Genomic DNA, 16278 nt, shown 5'->3' with positions numbered 1-16278 from the left:
AATTATCTTTAATCATACTGGTTGTAAACATACAGTAATGTTGTATTAACACAAATCTTTGCATGACTGTCTTTGCACTTGGCTGGGAATCAGAGAATATTTCCTTCTAACAGATGGCTGTAACTTTGACAACCATTAACTCAAGAAGTAAAGGTGTAATGCACACAAAATGTTAGTGCACTCATATTTGTTGATAAATGTGTTATGACTCATTGGGCTTCTGAAAATCGTTTGATTTTAAAAAATTTTAAAAATTGTTTCAGAATCATGTTCTGTTCTTACGTGCTCTGTTGGGCAGATGTGAAAGCACTAGCAAAGTTTGTGTGAATACGTAATAGCTTCTAACAGCACATTGTTGTGAACAACAGATACTAATGTACTCTTATAAGGGTTTAAATTTCTCACAGTAATTGTTTTTATGCATAATTATCATGCCTCATATTTTATATTCCTCTTTGTAATGAGTTATTTATGACTTTTAACATCTTCCATTAACTTCCTGTCCAATAATGTTCCACAGTGTGGATATCAATCTAAAGTTTTGATAGAGCGAGGATAGCAGAAGAGCCACATTGCTTCCTGAGTTCTTGAATTGAAACGTGTCAGATAAATTAAATGCTTAATTGATGAGTGAATGAATTTTAGAAATGATTATACCAAATTGGCTCAAAAATAAGCTGTGCCCTAAATTTTGAGAGGTGGGGAGGTTCTCAGTAGAGAAAAATTTGTCACATTAACCATTTACAAAAATATTCGCAAGTGGTCACTCTAAATCTCATTTTCTGTTTTATATAGATAAAGTACACAGAAATAACAGCCTGTTAATCAGTATTCATTCATGTCATTCTTAACTTTACAACTGGAATTTGTTTAGGATGTATACGCCCTGGGACAACTGGGAAATCTGGGAATTATTTCATGTGAGAAAACCCCAGAAATTTTTTAGAATATTGGGATTTTTTCATTATTTTAGCTTTCATTTAGTTTTTGGAATGTTGACTGGTAAGTAGTGATACTTGAACAAAGAATTTTATTTTACTGTAGCCAATTACGGCAAAATAATACTGCAGCAGTAAAACATAAACAGGAGAATAACACCAAAAGAACTTTAGCCGCAAAGAAAATGTGCCATATACAACAAAACACAGTGCACACACAGGTGTCTACTGACAGAAAAATATATCGAAGGCTTTATGACAAAGACTATGTTTTACGAAGTCTTGTAAACTCCTTTCAATGAATCTAACATAATAACTGTTTACATTTCTAATAGGGCACGTGTAATATTGCGAATGGTAGTTTGAGAAGCATTACTTTCAAAGTAAATTTCCTTTTACACAAGGTGTGTTATGTTACATATGAGAGTGCAATGAATTTCTTAAATCACAGAATGTTTGACTCTCATTCAAAACTTAACATTTTGAGAACTAGCCACTTAAAATTTTGGCACCAGAAGACCAGCCATTTATGCCATTATTTGCAATTTTACTTGCCCATTTGGGTTTGGTATATCTCAAAGGGTAACACACGCTAAAAAATATGAAGGTTCAAGGTTACTTTTTCATATTTATATTAGTTCTTTCACATATCACAAATTGTGCAATAATGGTGGCAAAGGTACTATGCGAGGTGAGTTCTTTTGCAGTTTCACACATAACTTGCTTTTCTGTGTAATAGTCGAAGTGTTCAGGCATGCAGAGAGACATGTTGAAATGAGAGCAATACTAATTTGCTTCTTTTCTCATTGTTTTGCCAGTGAATTGTCTCATCTTATCCATATTATGCTCTGAATACCTGCTGTCATTGACTAGCAAGATCATGTGGCATGAGCTCTGGTAGGCTGACAAAAACATGTTGTACAGTGCAATCTCTGTTTCAGTGCATTGGAACCTGCCGTGCTACGTTTGATGGAATTAATATTTATACTTTCGTAATATGAAAATATGAAGCATACATGTTCCTATGCATGAAAGATGCTGCCAAAACATTTTTTTTTTTGTAAAGTGCTGGGAAGTTCTACACCGATGTATAAGACCTTTACCATTCAAAGGATTGATAAGCTCATATAACACTGGAAAAATATATGTTCATTTGGGGTATAGCGTATTTTTGCCCAGGAAAAAGTGTATTTTTAACCAGGAAATCTGGGAATCTTTTTTTATTCTTGTCCTCTCCTCCCAAACTGTGTAGTCCTGACCACCATCCAGGACACTGGACATGCAGCTTTGCTTGAGCTTTTTGATGATAGACTCTGGCGATATTATGCACCATGAAATCGTTGATTATTTCATAATCTTGCTTGGAGGAGTGAGTGCGTGATCCACTTCTAAAAGCCAATTGGAGTAGTGTTTCCTGAGACAGTCTGTAAATGGTTTGATATGATGCTAAGCATCTGTTTTATGAAGTTGCACCTTTAAATATAATGAATAAGTCAGTCTGCCTTCATTGCAGCAATTTTATTCTTTATTTTAGTTCTGAAGTCACCTTTAAGGGTATCCAACACTCCATAGCTCCGGCGGTGTAAATTTTTGGCGTCGTATGGAGTTTTATCCACCTTCTCTACGTCTAGGCGCTGTTGACCTTCCATTCATGGATGTCGCAATGTCGCCAGATTCTTGGGACTTACTTCTGACAGAAAACTGTGCTGATCTTCCCATGTTTCATATCTTTTGGCTCACTGTCTGCAATCCCTCAACACCTTCCATTTTCTGAGTGGTATCTCCTTGGGAGCTGACAAAGTGGTGCTCCTCCGCCTATATCACGTCTTAGTGTGCTCGAAATTGGACTATGGAAGCATAGTTTACTCCTCTGTATGGGCATCTATCCTTTGGCGTCTAGATTCTGTCCACAACCATGAATTGCGTTTAGTGCCTGGAGCTTTTTTACTAGTCCTGTGGAGAGCCTTTACGCTGAGACTGATGAACCTCTGCTGTCCAATCGGCAAGCTGTCCTTCTGAGTTGTTACGCTAGTCATCTCTCTTCCGTGCCTGCTCATCTGACCCATGCCCCCTCCTTTTTTTTAAAGGTATGCAGGAAGCCCTTCCTCTCTACTACCACCCAGAGTCTGTTTCCATCAACTGCTACATTAACATTCCTTCCAATTTCCTAAAACTTTCTTGACAAATGGGGGTACAAGTTCACCTTGGCTTTGCCCCTGGACCTGTCTTCTCCGTGACCTTGGTCAGCTTGGAGTTTATCATCGGGCATTTGATGCTCTATGTGCTCAAATGGAGGATGCCACATTTATTTACACAGATGGCTCCAAGACCACCTTTGGTGTTGGGAGTGCCTGTATTATTGACAACACCACTGTTAGATTTCGGCTTCCCGACCAGTGTTCAGTTTTTATTGCGGAGCTTTACACTGTTCTCCAGGCTTTCCAATACATCCGTCACCATCAGTAGAGACAGTATATTATATGCTTGGATTCGCTCAGCTCTTTACCCAACCTCCAAGCTTTATCCCGTCCACTCTCTGGTCCACCGGATTCAGGACTGCCTCCACATGCTCCACTTGGGGGCATCTCTGTGGCATTCCTCTGTGGCATGTTGGTAAATGCAGAAATGAAGTAGTCGATATAGCGGCAATGGCTGCTGTCTCTCTTCCTCGGTCCACTGTTCACATGGTTCCCTTTCCTGGTCTACAGAGCATTTTATGCCGTGTCATATCTGAGTATTTATTTTATGTTGATGTCTGTACAACTTGACATTTTCCCCTCAAAGAAATATTGGAGAGTGAAGAAAGAATGACAGCCAGATTCCTTACATAATGCAGAGTAGTATCCCAGAACCTGATCTATGATGCAATCATCATGAAAGAACTAAGTAGTTTCTCTGTTAGGCTCTGCTGAAATTCTGAGTAGAATCTTCTTCGAAGAGGAGCCTTGATAAAGAAATGATGTAAACACCATCCTGTGGTGTCAGGGGCTAGAATATACCTGTGGCAGTTCCTTGCCTGTCCTAAGAGGTGACTTGAGTCTTATATCTAGTCAGACTTTTACATTGGTGACTTGGCTATTACTACAACACTTGTCATTTTTAGCTCATTTTGCAATCTTTCTCTTAAACTTGTTGACATACTTGTGGTCCCCTTTTAGGGTTGACCTTCACTTCCTAAATTTCTCAGAAGTGCGGATCATTTGGGGAAGGTTGCAGTATGTGATGCATAGACTATCTAATGTGTGCTGTGATCTTCTCTGTCAACTATGAAGAGTGCATTTACGTTTGCACCCAAAATCTATTGCGATAGCCAATCCATCATAGAGATGTCATCATGTACCTTCGTGGTCATATCGCTGGAAAAAGCAGGGATTGCACTGCTGATGCCTGAGCCGTAACCTTCCCAAGTATGTCTGTCCAATCTGGGCCACTAGAGGTCCAGGCAACGACTGCCACACCAGGTAGCCTTTGCTGTGGCACAGCGGTGCCTGTGGGGAAAGCCTCCGATTAGAGTGAGTGGTGTCAAGGGGATGATCCACAATGAAACAAGTCAAACTCACTCGTACTGAAGGTCATGCCAACACAGCCATCTCAGCAAAGAGAAATCAAGTATTTAATGCAGAGGCTTACAACCACGTGGCATTTCAGTCTTTAGCCATGTCAAGGGCTGAGTTAGGCAAGGAGAAACGGAGGTGGACAGTTCGCCCAGTTCTGGTGTGCTCCAGAACTGACAGAGGATCTTATGCAACAACAAAGCCACTGTTTTGAGTTGAGAAAGTATTAATGATAGAGTTGTAGAAGAAACTGAGAAATGGATCTCTGTTTATTACTGTTAATTAATGATTAATCAGAGGCATTTCATTCCGGTGACATGCTCAAAGATGAACAAGTTCCATCACACCTCATAACAAATTCTCACTGGTGGCCAGCCGCCAGCAGTCTCTAAGCGTTCTCGGGCTCAATTTAATGCTCAGAAGTACGATCCGAAAATGTTCCCCTCACTGGCCACACCATGGGAGGAACGTAAGTCTCAGGATGGTAGTAGTAGTTATTCGCCCCGATTCTTAGTTTGTACGAGAGCTGATGGGGTGTCTTTTCTCTCCACAAAGCCTCAGTTCTTCGTCGAGCATTTAGAGGACAAGTTTGGGGAGGTGGAGGGCTTGTCCAAAATGCGCTCTGCATCAGTCCTGATACAAAGGCATCCTCTGCCCAGTCACAACGGTTACTTGCTTGTGACAAGTTGGGGGATGTTGCCGTTACGATCACACCCCATAAGAGTTTAAATATGGTCCAGGGAGTTATTTACCATAAGGACCTTCTTTTGCAGTCTGATGATGAGCTGCGCGCCAATTTAGAGCGCCCAGGTGTACATTTCATCAGGCGCGTTCATTGGGGTCCGAAGGAAAATCAGATTGCTACCGGTGCCTTCATCTTGGCCTTTGAGGGTGATACATTACCGGAAAAGGTCAAGGTGATGGTCTACCGATGTGACGTCAAGCCCTATATCCCTCCCTCGATGCGGTGCTTTAAGTGCTGGAAGTTCGGCCATTTATCTTCCCACTGCACCTCCAGCCTCACATGTCGAGATTGCGGACTCCCATCACATCCCAATACTCCATGTGCCCCGCCTCCCATCTGTGTCAACTGCGGGGAGCACCATTCACCTTGCTTGCCAGACTGCAGAATCTTCCAGAAAGAGCGTAAAGTCATGGAATATAAGACCCTGGACCGACTGACCTATACTGAGGCCAAACGGAAATATGACCAACTCCATCCTGTGAGAATGACATCTTCGTACGCCGCTGCTACAACATCTGTGCTAGCCCCATCAGTTTCTCGAATTCCGGCCAGATCGACGAGTAGTACAACTCCTCCTGCCCCCTCGCCAGTGGGGGGGCTCTACCCACCGGGTTGTTCCTGCGCCACCTACCTCAGGAGCAACATCATTCCACCCATCGGGGACGTCCGTCCCTGCTTCTAAGCCGGAGAAGTGTCCAACTTCTTCGGCTTCTCACGCTCGCAAGGGGTCCCTTGGGTCCCTCCCTTCCCAGGTTTCCATCAGCGGGAAGGCTGACGACCGACAGTGGCGTAAGTGCCCACAATCAACTGGTCGTAGGGCTTCGCGATCCTCCTCCGTCCCGGAGACTGAATCGGTGAAGCCCTTCCAGCTAGTGAAACCCAAGGAGCAGCATGAGAAACCTAAGAAGAAGAGCTCTAAGCCCAAGGAACTCGCGGTGGCAGCCACCCCACCGCAACCTTCCAGCTCTGCGTCTGAGGACGAGGTGGAGATTCTGGTGTCCGCTGAGGACCTCGATCTCGCCAGTCCCTCAGATGCCATGGATAGCACTCGCACAGGTGCTCCATTGGAGGCAACAGGTGATCTAGCTGAGCTCCGCCAACTTAGCCTTCACCCTTTCTTCTGCATTGCTCTTCAGGAAACTTGGTTTCCAGCAATGTGAACCCCCGCCCTCCGTGGCTATCGGGGTTATTATAAGAACCGGGCAGCTTATGAAAGATTGTCTGGTGGCGTCTGCATCTATGTCCTTAACTCCCTTCACAGTGAGTCTGTCCCTCTACAAACACATTTAGAGGCTGTCGCTGTTCGGGTGTGGATGCCACAGGCTGTTACCGTCTGCAGTCTTTACCTTCCACCGGATGGTGATGTCGTGCAGCATGTCCTAGCTGCACTGATAGCCCAATTGCCGCCACATTTCTTGTTACTGGGCGACTTCAACGCCCATAACCCTCTGTGGGGTGGGTCAGTGGCGACAGGTCAAGGTGCCACCATTGAGCATTTATTGTCACAGCTCGATCTTTCGCTTTTAAATGATGGTTCCTTCACACACTTCAGTGTGGCGCATGGCATGTACTCCGCCATCGACCTTTTGATCTGCAGCCCTAGCCTCTTACAGTCTGTCCAATGGAGAGTGCATGACGACCTGTGTGGTAGTGACTGCTTTCCGATCTTCCTGTCACTGCCACAGCGTCAGTCTTCTGGGCGCCCTTGCAGGTGGGCTATGAATAAGGCTGGCTGGGACTTGTTTTCCTCCACTGCCACTATTGAGCCTCTCTCTAATGATGACACTGATGCGATGGTTCAATCGGTCACTACCGGCATCATTACTGCCGCAGAATCTGCCATTCCCCGTTCTTCTGGGTCCCCTCGGCGGCGGACTGTGCCTTGGTGGTCGCCTGAGATCGCTGAAGCGATTAAAGATCGTCGGCAGGCGCTCCAGCGTCACAAGCGACATCCCTCCATCGAACACCTTATTGCCTTCAAACGGCTGCGTGCGCGAGCCCACCGCCTTATCCGCCAACGCAAGCAGGAGTGCTGGGAGCGGTATGTGTCCACCATTGGCCTCCATGTCACTCCATCACGGATCTGGGCTAAGATTCGACGCCTCTATGGCTATCGGACCCCTGTCAGCGTCCCTGCGCTCTCACTGAGTGGAGTGCTTTGCACTGACTCCGACGTAATTGCCAACCACTTGGCAGAGCATTTTGCTCTAAATTCCCCTTCTGCGAATTACCCACTGGCCTTCCGCTCCATTAAAGACCGGATGGAACGTCGGAGCCTTTGTTTTTGCACCCACCATCCTGAATCCTACAATGCTCCATTCAGTGAGTGGGAATTTCACAGTGAGCTCACCGCTTGCCTCCCCGTTTTGAAACCGGGCAAGAGCCGTTTGGAGGTGGACAGCTACCGCCCCATTAGCCTCTCCAACGTTCTTTGCAAGCTTCTCGAACGGATGGTGAGCCGGTGCTTGAATTGGGTACTGGAGTCTCGGGGCCTTCTGGCTCCATCTCAGGGTGGGTTCCGTAAAGGCCGCTCTGCCACCGACGATCTGGTGAGCCTGGAGTCGGCCATCCGTACTGCCTTTGCCCGCCGTCAGGACCTTGTCGCTGTCTTTTTCGACCTATGGAAGGCGTACGATACGACATGGTGTCATCACATACTTTCTATGCTTCATGGATGGGGTCTTCGGGGCCCTCTGCCGATCTTTATCCGAAATTTTCTTTCGTATCGTACCTTTCGCGGGCAAGTCGCAGCCTCCCATAGTTCCTCCCGAGTTCAGGAGAACAGTGTGCCACAAGGGTCTGTTTTAAGTGTCTGCCTGTTTTTAATAGACATTAACGGGCTTGCTGCGGCGGTGGTAACGTCTGTCTCAGCGTCCTTGTATGCTGACGACTTCTGCCTTTACTACAGCTCTATTGGCATTGCAGCTGCTGAGCGTCAGCTACAGGGCGCTATCCGTAAGGCGCAGTCTTGGGCTGTAGCTCATGGGTTCCAGTTTTCGGCAGCCAAGACCTGCGTTATGCATTTCTGCCGGCAACGCACTGTTCACCGGGAGCCGCGGCTTTATCTTGATGGCGAACATCTTGCTGTGGTGGAGTCACATAGGTTTTTGGCTGTGGTTTTTGATGCCCGGTTGACTTGGTTGCCTCATATTCGGCAGCTTAAACAGATGTGTTGGCGGCATCTAAATGCTCTGCGATGCTTGAGCCACACCCGCTGGGGCGCCGACCGATCTACCCTGTTACGGCTCTACCAGGCATTAATCCAGTCCCGTCTGGATTGTGGGAGCATAGCTTATGGCTCAGCATCCCCATCTGCGTTGCAGGTGATGGACCCAATCCTCCACAGCGGGATACGCCTTGCCACCGGTGCTTTCCTTACCAGCCCTGTGGACAGCATACTAGTGGAGGCAGGTGTCCCTCCACTGAGTTACGACGCCAACAATTACTGGCTGCTTATGCTGCCCACGTTTTTAGCTTGCCCGGGCATCTTAACTATCATCTCCTATTCCCACAGTCACACGTCCATCTTCCAGAATGTCGGCCCAGGGCTGGATGTACGATGGTGGTCTGCGTCCGAGAGCTTCTCTCTGGGCTTGGGGCTTTACCTCTTCCGTCTCCTTTCAGGGCACCTCTGCGTACACCCCGTGGTGTGTGCCTCGCCCTCGCCTTCAGCTGGAATTGGCACAGGGCCCGAAGGACTCAGTCCCTCCGGAGGCCTTCCGCCGTCACTTTCTTTCCATTCTCGCAACGTATCAGGGCTCTGGCATTGTTTACACTGACGGCTCGATGGTTGCCGGTCGTGTCAGTTATGCGCTAACTCTGGTGGACCATTTCGAACAACGTTCATTGCCGGCTGGCTGCAGCGTTCACCTGTAGCGATTCGCTGAGCGGTTTACGAGCTCTCGACCAGTGTTTCCCTCGTTCTCGTCTGGTGATGGTTATCCAGGAGTCCTTGCATACTCTTGCCCGTTGCGGCCGCTCTGTGGTCTTTGTGTGGACCCCAGGCCATGTTGGGATACCCGGCAATGAAAAAGTTGACCGCCTGGCGAAAGAGGCCACCAGTGCACCATCTCTGGAGATTGGCCTCCCGGCGACTGATTTGCGGGCAATCTTACGCCGCAAAATTTTCGACCTCTGGGACACTGAATGGCGCAACCTGCCCATGCCAAACAAACGTCGCCCTATCAAGGCGACGACGACTGTGTGGTGGTCGTCCGTGCGAGTCTCCTGCCAGGAGTCTGTTGCCCTCTGCCGGCTGCGCATTGGGCACACTTGGCTGACGCACGGCCACTTATTACGCTGTGAGGACCTACCTCTATGTCCCTGTCGCTCCGTTTATCTGTGGTCCACATTTTGTTGGAGTGTCGCCTTTTAGCTGTGCTCAGGCAGTCATTAGCGCTGCCTGATACACTCCCTGCCCTTTTAACTGATGACCCTGCTATGGCCCCCCCAGGGGGTCCACAACTCTTTTGTGGATACGTGCGTGGCGAGCACGGGGCCCCGAGCCATTGCAGCCTTCTTTCTCTCCCGGGCTGCATTTCCTTTCCCTTCCCCTCCTTTCCCCTCTATACCCCTTTCCCCTCGCCCTCTCCTCTCCCTCTATTGGTGTCCTTGCTTATGTTGGCCCCCGCTATCCTCCTGGTTCTGTTGGTTTTACACTCCGGCTTTGTTGCGTAATCATCTCCTCCTTTTGGCATTCCTTGGTCCCCCTCTGGGGTTTGACCTCCATTCCAAAATTTCTCTTCCGTAGTGTGAGCCATTTGGGGAAGAGCACCTTACCTAGTGTCTCCGACGTGTGCCCTCCTAGTACATTCCACCTTTTCTTTTACGTCGTTGTCTGATGCTAGGGTGCATAGCCAGCACGGTAGCCAGCCCGTGTGGTGGGGTCGCTATGTACCCTTTTGGTTGAGCCCCCTGAACACACAGGGATCACACTTCTGATACCTGAGCTGTGACTTCCTCATGCATGCCTTGGAGTGGTTGCTCGTCATCCTGGAGCATCGGAACTCCCGGCAATGGCCGCCGTGCCAGACGGCCCTTGCTGTGGCTGGGTGGCGCCCGTGAGGAGAGCCCCTGATCGGAGTGGGTGGTATCAGGGCGGACGCTATGCAGATGAAACGCATACGGGTCCAAAACTCTGGCTGCTCTTCTGCGGCCGTCTCTCTGCGTGGTACTGATTCCTCAAGTGCTGCTTCTCTTGCCCTTCGGCCTTCCCTTCCATGGCTACCCCCTGGGAGGAGGGTCAGGCCCGTCGTCTAGGGGCAAATCCTTTCCCCCGTTATCTAGTTTGCACCAGGACTGATGGAGATACTTTCACCAGTGTCAAACCTTTATTCTTTGTGGAACACATTGAAGACAAGTTCGGCGAAGTGGACTCCCTGAGCAAGATGCGGTCGGGTTCGTTGCTGATAAAAACTGCTTCGGCTGCCCAATCTGCGGCCCTTCGTGCCTGTACCCATCTTGGCACAATTCCCGTGTCCATTACCCCTCACCAGTCTCTAAATATGGTACAAGGTGTGATTTTTCACAGAGACCTCATCCTTCAAACTGATGAGGAACTTCGGGACAATCTCGGACGGCGGGGTGTTCACTTTGTTCGGCGTGTTCAGAAGGGTCCTAAAGATAATCGTATTGATACTGGTGCCTTTATCCTGGCCTTTGAAGGGGATACCCTTCCTGAGAAAGTTAAGATTATGGTCTATCGCTGTGATGTGAAGCCGTACATCCCACCTCCTATGCGGTGTTTTAAGTGCTTGCGTTTTGGCCACATGTCTTCTCGCTGTTCCCAGGACCCTCTCTGTGGTGACTGTGGACGTCCACTCCATGAGGGGAGTCCCTGTGTTCCCCCTCCTGTATGTGTAAATTGTCATGGTAGTCATTCTCCACGTTCAGCAGATTGCCCAGTCTATAAGAAAGAAAAAAAGATACAGGAGTATAAGTCCCTTGATCGTTTAAGCTACACAGAGGCCCGTAAGAAATATGCACGATTGCACCCTGTGTCCATGACATCTAGTTACGCCTTGGTTACATCTTCATCCCTTCCTCCCCCTTCCTTACCCCCATCCCGGACCCCTCTCCTTCCCCCCTCCCCTGCGGCTCCCACACCTTCTCCTCTGGGCGCTGCTCCCCCTCCCCAGCCGGGGAAGTGTCCCACTCCTTCGGCGTCTGCCGGTCAAGGGCGCCTCTCCCGGGATGCCCCTTCCCGGCACCTTCCAGGTCAAAGGTCTGCTGCAGCGCGGCGACCGCGAGAGCCGCGGTCTATCGGCCCCCAGGTCGCCCGGTCTCTTTCTGTTCCTGATCTTGCTGCAGCTGGCTCCATTATGCCACACAGCCCTCCTCGATCTCAGCCTGAAAAGAAGAAGAAACATAAGTCCCGGGACAAAGAGCCTCTGGTGTCACCGGAGGTCCCTTCCCCGACTTCACAACCGGATTCTGACCTGCTGTTTATGGATGTCGCCCCCTCCTTGTCGGTGACGGGTGGGGACCCGGCGGTATGACTGGATTTAGCGTGTTCAGCCCTCATTTAAACCATCGTTCTGTGGTTCTCCAATGGAATTGTAATGGCTACTATCGTCACCTTCCGGAATTGAAATCCCTTCTTTCGTCCTACTCAGCAGCTTGTGTGGTTCTCCAGGAATCTCATTTTACTGATGCTCACTCACCGACCCTCCGTGGGTTCCGTGTTTTCTGTCGAAATCGGGTCGGACCCTTGCGGGCTTCTGGTGGCGTTTGTACGTTGGTCCGTACAGACATTGCTAGCACGTGGATTCCTCTCCAAACTACATTGGAAGCGGTTGCTGTTAGGGTCCACTTAGACTCTGCAGTCACAGTATGCAATCTTTATCTCCCTCCTGACAGGACTCTTACACCTGCTGCCTTAACCACCCTTCTTCAGCAACTTCCTCCTCCCTTCCTCCTCCTTGGGGATTTTAATGCTCATCATCCTTTGTGGGGCAATGCCTTTCCATCTAGACGAGGTCTTCTTATAGACCAATTTATTGCAGACCACGACCTGTGCCTTCTTAATGATGGCTCCCCTACTCATTTCAGTGCTGGTCATGGTACCTTTTCTGCCATTGATCTTTCTCTTTCTTCTCCCTCTCTCCTCCCTTCATTACACTGGTCGCCACACGACGACCTTTGTGATAGTGACCATTTCCCGTTGATTATCACGCTCCCTTCCCGCTCCCCGATGGACAGGTTACCTCGTTGGTCTTTCCACCGCACCGATTGGCCTCTATATACTGCACAGGTCGAGTTTTCTTCCTCTTTGTCGGGTTGTATTGATGACGTCCTACGTGACGTGTCTGACGCGATTGTTCGCGCTGCTAACCTTGCTGTCCCGCGCTCATCTGGACAATTTCGTCGTCGGCAAGTCCCGTGGTGGAGTACGGCCATTGCCATTGCCATCCGTGATTGCCGTCGAGCTTTGCAACACTTTAAGAGGCACCCATCTGTAGCCAGCCTTTCTACCTTTAAGCGCCTTCGCGCTAAAGCCCGTTATTTAATCAAACAGAGCAAGCGGATATGTTGGGAACGATTCGTTTCTTCCCTTGGTTCCACTGTCCCTCTGTCACGGGTATGGGCTACACTTCGTTCTCTCCAAGGTTGCCATCGGCAGTCCACTCTCCCAGGCCTTCACCTCCCAGATGGCATTTGTACGGACCCATTAGTTCTCGCAGAACATCTTGCGACCCATTTTGCAGTGGCATCAGCGTCGGCCTCCTATCCAGCTGCTTTCCTTCATCAAAAACAGCAGGCTGAAGCTGTCACCTTATGTTTCACCACTTGTGAGTCAGAATCTTACAACGAACCTTTCACTGAATGGGAATTTCTTTCTGCTCTATCTTCTTCTCATGATACGGCCCCTGGCCCAGATTCCATTCATAACCAGCTGCTTCAACATCTCAGTGCTCCACAACGGCGCCATCTTCTTCGGGTGTTTAACCGTATCTGGCTCCAGGGTGACTTCCCTTCTCAGTGGAGGGATAGCATTGTGGTTCCTGTCCTTAAGCCTGGTCAGAACCCCCTATCTGTTGACAGCTATCGGCCAATTAGTTTGACCAATGTTGGTTGTAAGTTACTTGAACGGCTGGTAGCCCGTCGGCTCACTTGGGTCCTCGAATCTCGGGATCTATTGTCCCCTTACCAGTGTGGCTTTCGAGAGGGACGATCTCCAATCGATCATTTGCTTCGCTTGGAATCCGCCGTTCGGCAGGCTTTTTCCCAGCGCCGCCATTTGGTTGCGGTGTTTTTTGACCTTCGCAAGGCCTATGACACGGCCTGGCGCCATCACATCTTACTAACCCTTCATCAGTGGGGTCTTCGGGGCCCACTCACGATTTTTATCCGCCAGTTCCTGATCCATCGGTCATTCAGAGTTCGAGTTGGTACTGCTTTTAGTTCTCCACGGACCCAGGAGACGGGCATCCCACAGGGTTCTGTCTTGAGTGTCCTTCTTTTCCTCATTGCTATCGATGGACTTGTGGCCTCTGTCGGTCCCTTGGTCGCCCCTGCCCTGTATGTGGATGATTTCTGCATTTGGGTTAGTTCCTCCTCGATGCCATCTGCAGAACGGCAGCTCCAGGTGGCTATACGGCGTGCCTCTGCATGGACCCTCTCACACGGGTTTCAATTCTCTCCTTTAAAATCGCGGGTGGTCCACTTCTGTCGCCGTACTACGGTCCACCCTGATCCAGAGCCCTATCTCGCTGCACAAAGATTGCCTGTGGTTCCACAGTTTCGTTTCCTAGGTCTTCTTTTCGACAACAAGCTCACTTGGCTGCCCCATATCAGACTCCTGAAGGTAGGATGTTTCCGTAAACTCAATGTCCTTCGCTTCCTTGCCCACTCCTCTTGGGGTGCGGACCGTTCCCTCCTCCTCCGTCTTTATCGTGCTCTAGTTCTGTCACGTTTGGACTATGGTTGTCAAGTTTATGGTTCAGCTGCTCCTTCCACGCTGCACGTGCTGGATCCAGTCCACCATCGTGGTATCCGTTTGGCCACCGGTGCCTTCCCTACTAGCCCTGTTGATAGTCTCCTGGTTGAAGCTGGGGTCCCCCCCCTTTCTGTTCGGCGGTCCCAGCTTCTGGTGTCTTATGCCCTTACTATCCGTTCTTCTCCCGCTCATCCTTCCTATTCTATCCTATTTCCAGACCATGGACGTCGCCCGCCTGACTCCCGCCCTCGGGCGGGTTTACCGGTTGGGCTGCGCCTTGCGTCTCTTAACCGTGATTTTTGGCTTCCTTCTTTGTCCTGTCTTCCTCGCTCCCTCCCCTCCACCCCTCCTTGGTTAGTTCCTCGGCCTCGAATTCGGATGGATCTCCGCCGCGGTCCGAAAGATTCCATCCCCCCGGTGGTGTTCCGTTCCTTTTTCCGCCAAATTTTATGGGAGTTTCGGGATGCTGTTGTTTTTTTACACTGATGGCTCTAAATCTGCTAATCATGTTGGGTATGCCTTCACGTCCTTTGTTGGAACGGAAAATCATCTACTGCCACCCTCATGTGGGGTGTTTACTGCGGAATTGATGGCAATTTCCCGGGCCCTTACCTTTATTAAACAATCCCAACACAACCGCGTTTTGTTATGTACGGACTCGATGAGTGGCCTTCTTGCTATTGACCGGTGTTTTTCGCGCCATCCCTTGGTCTCTGCCATCCATGACCATCTCGCTGATCTTCACCGTGCTGCTTGTTCCATTGACTTCCTATGGGTCCCGGGCCATGTGGGTATCCCGGGTAATGAGCTCGCTGATCGTTTGGCTGGGGGAGCAGTTACTTACCCCCCCCCCCGTTTTCTGTAACCCCTCCTGCAGCGGATTTACGGCTTCACATCAAATCCCACTTTGCACAGTCATGGGCCAATTCTTGGGAGGCTACTCCACTGTCTAATAAACTTCGTGCCATTAAGGTGAATCCAGGCCCATGGCGTTCTTCCTTTAGCCTCTCCCGCAAGGACTCGACCACACTGTGTCGTCTCCGCATTGGCCATACCAGGCTGACCCATGGTTTCCTTTTGCGTGATGAGCCACCCCCGCTATATGGCTGTGGAGCCTTCCAGTCAGTGGCCCACATTTTGGTTGAATGCCCCCTTCTTTTGGCTCTGCGTGCTAAGTACAGACTCCCCCACACTTTACCTTTGATGTTGGCTGACGATTCCCGGATGGTCTCTCTGGTTCTAGGTTTCCTCCGGGAGAGTGGTTTTTATTCTCAGTTTTAAAGTTTTTAATCTCCCTCTGGTGTTGGAGCAGGGCGGTGAGTGTTTGGGTGTCTCCCACTGTAGGCAGTGTTCAGAGATTCCCGATTCACCTCCCTGACCGGAATCCTCTTTTCTTTCCCTTTTACTCTGTTTTTACCTTTTCTTTTTAAGGCTTGGTTAGTTTTTCTATTCCCATACGTACTTTCTGCATTATAGCAGTTGAACCTTTTAAGTCACAGGTGGTCTTGCCTATGCTGCTTCAGCATAGTGTTGGGTTCGTTCTCTTGCCAACTTCCCTCATTTGTTTTTACTAATGACAACGTGACTGCCCTTTTACGTTTCCCCTTTTTCCGTTTTATTTTTCTGACTATACTGAGATGTCCCGTTAGCAGAATGGAGTCTATTTGAAACAAGGGACTGATGACCTTGCTGTTTGGTCCCTTTAACCTCAAACAACCAACCAACCAACCAACCAACCCTGCTATGGCTGGCTTAGTTTTGCGTTTTATTCGGGCAGGGGTTTTTTCTCATTTAATCTGAGTGTTTATGTTTTATTTTATTGTTTTGTGTTGATTCTGGCCTTTGGCCTACGCTTTTTACACTGAGTTTTTAATGTGCTCTCAGTGGTTGGCTTTTCCTTTTTACTCTCTATGGTCGGCCAACCACCTTCACACTCTGTGTGATTTTAATTTGTTTCGTCTGATCTCTGTCTGAGTCTTTCTTGTCCTGTGTCATCTACAGTCTTCTCTGTTGTTCGTTTTTTATTCTCTGTGGGTGGTTTTTGTTTTCTGGAAAAGGGACCGATGACCGAAGCAGCCTGGTCCCTTTAATCCCACAAACCAA

The 16278-nt window shown here is 49.1% G+C and overlaps 1 protein-coding gene across 2 annotated transcripts in view; it reads left to right on the top strand.

Moving 5' to 3' along the window:
- LOC124798108 overlaps window positions 1-16278 on the top strand; it is a 58251-nt gene that overhangs the window by 5615 nt on the left and 36358 nt on the right. The window lies entirely within an intron of this gene.

Source organism: Schistocerca piceifrons, chromosome 5 (genome assembly GCF_021461385.2).
Source record: "Schistocerca piceifrons isolate TAMUIC-IGC-003096 chromosome 5, iqSchPice1.1, whole genome shotgun sequence".
Classification (NCBI taxonomy): domain Eukaryota; kingdom Metazoa; phylum Arthropoda; class Insecta; order Orthoptera; family Acrididae; genus Schistocerca; species Schistocerca piceifrons.
The sequence above is the reverse complement of the archived record's forward strand: the minus strand, read 5'-3'. Positions and strand labels throughout refer to the sequence as shown.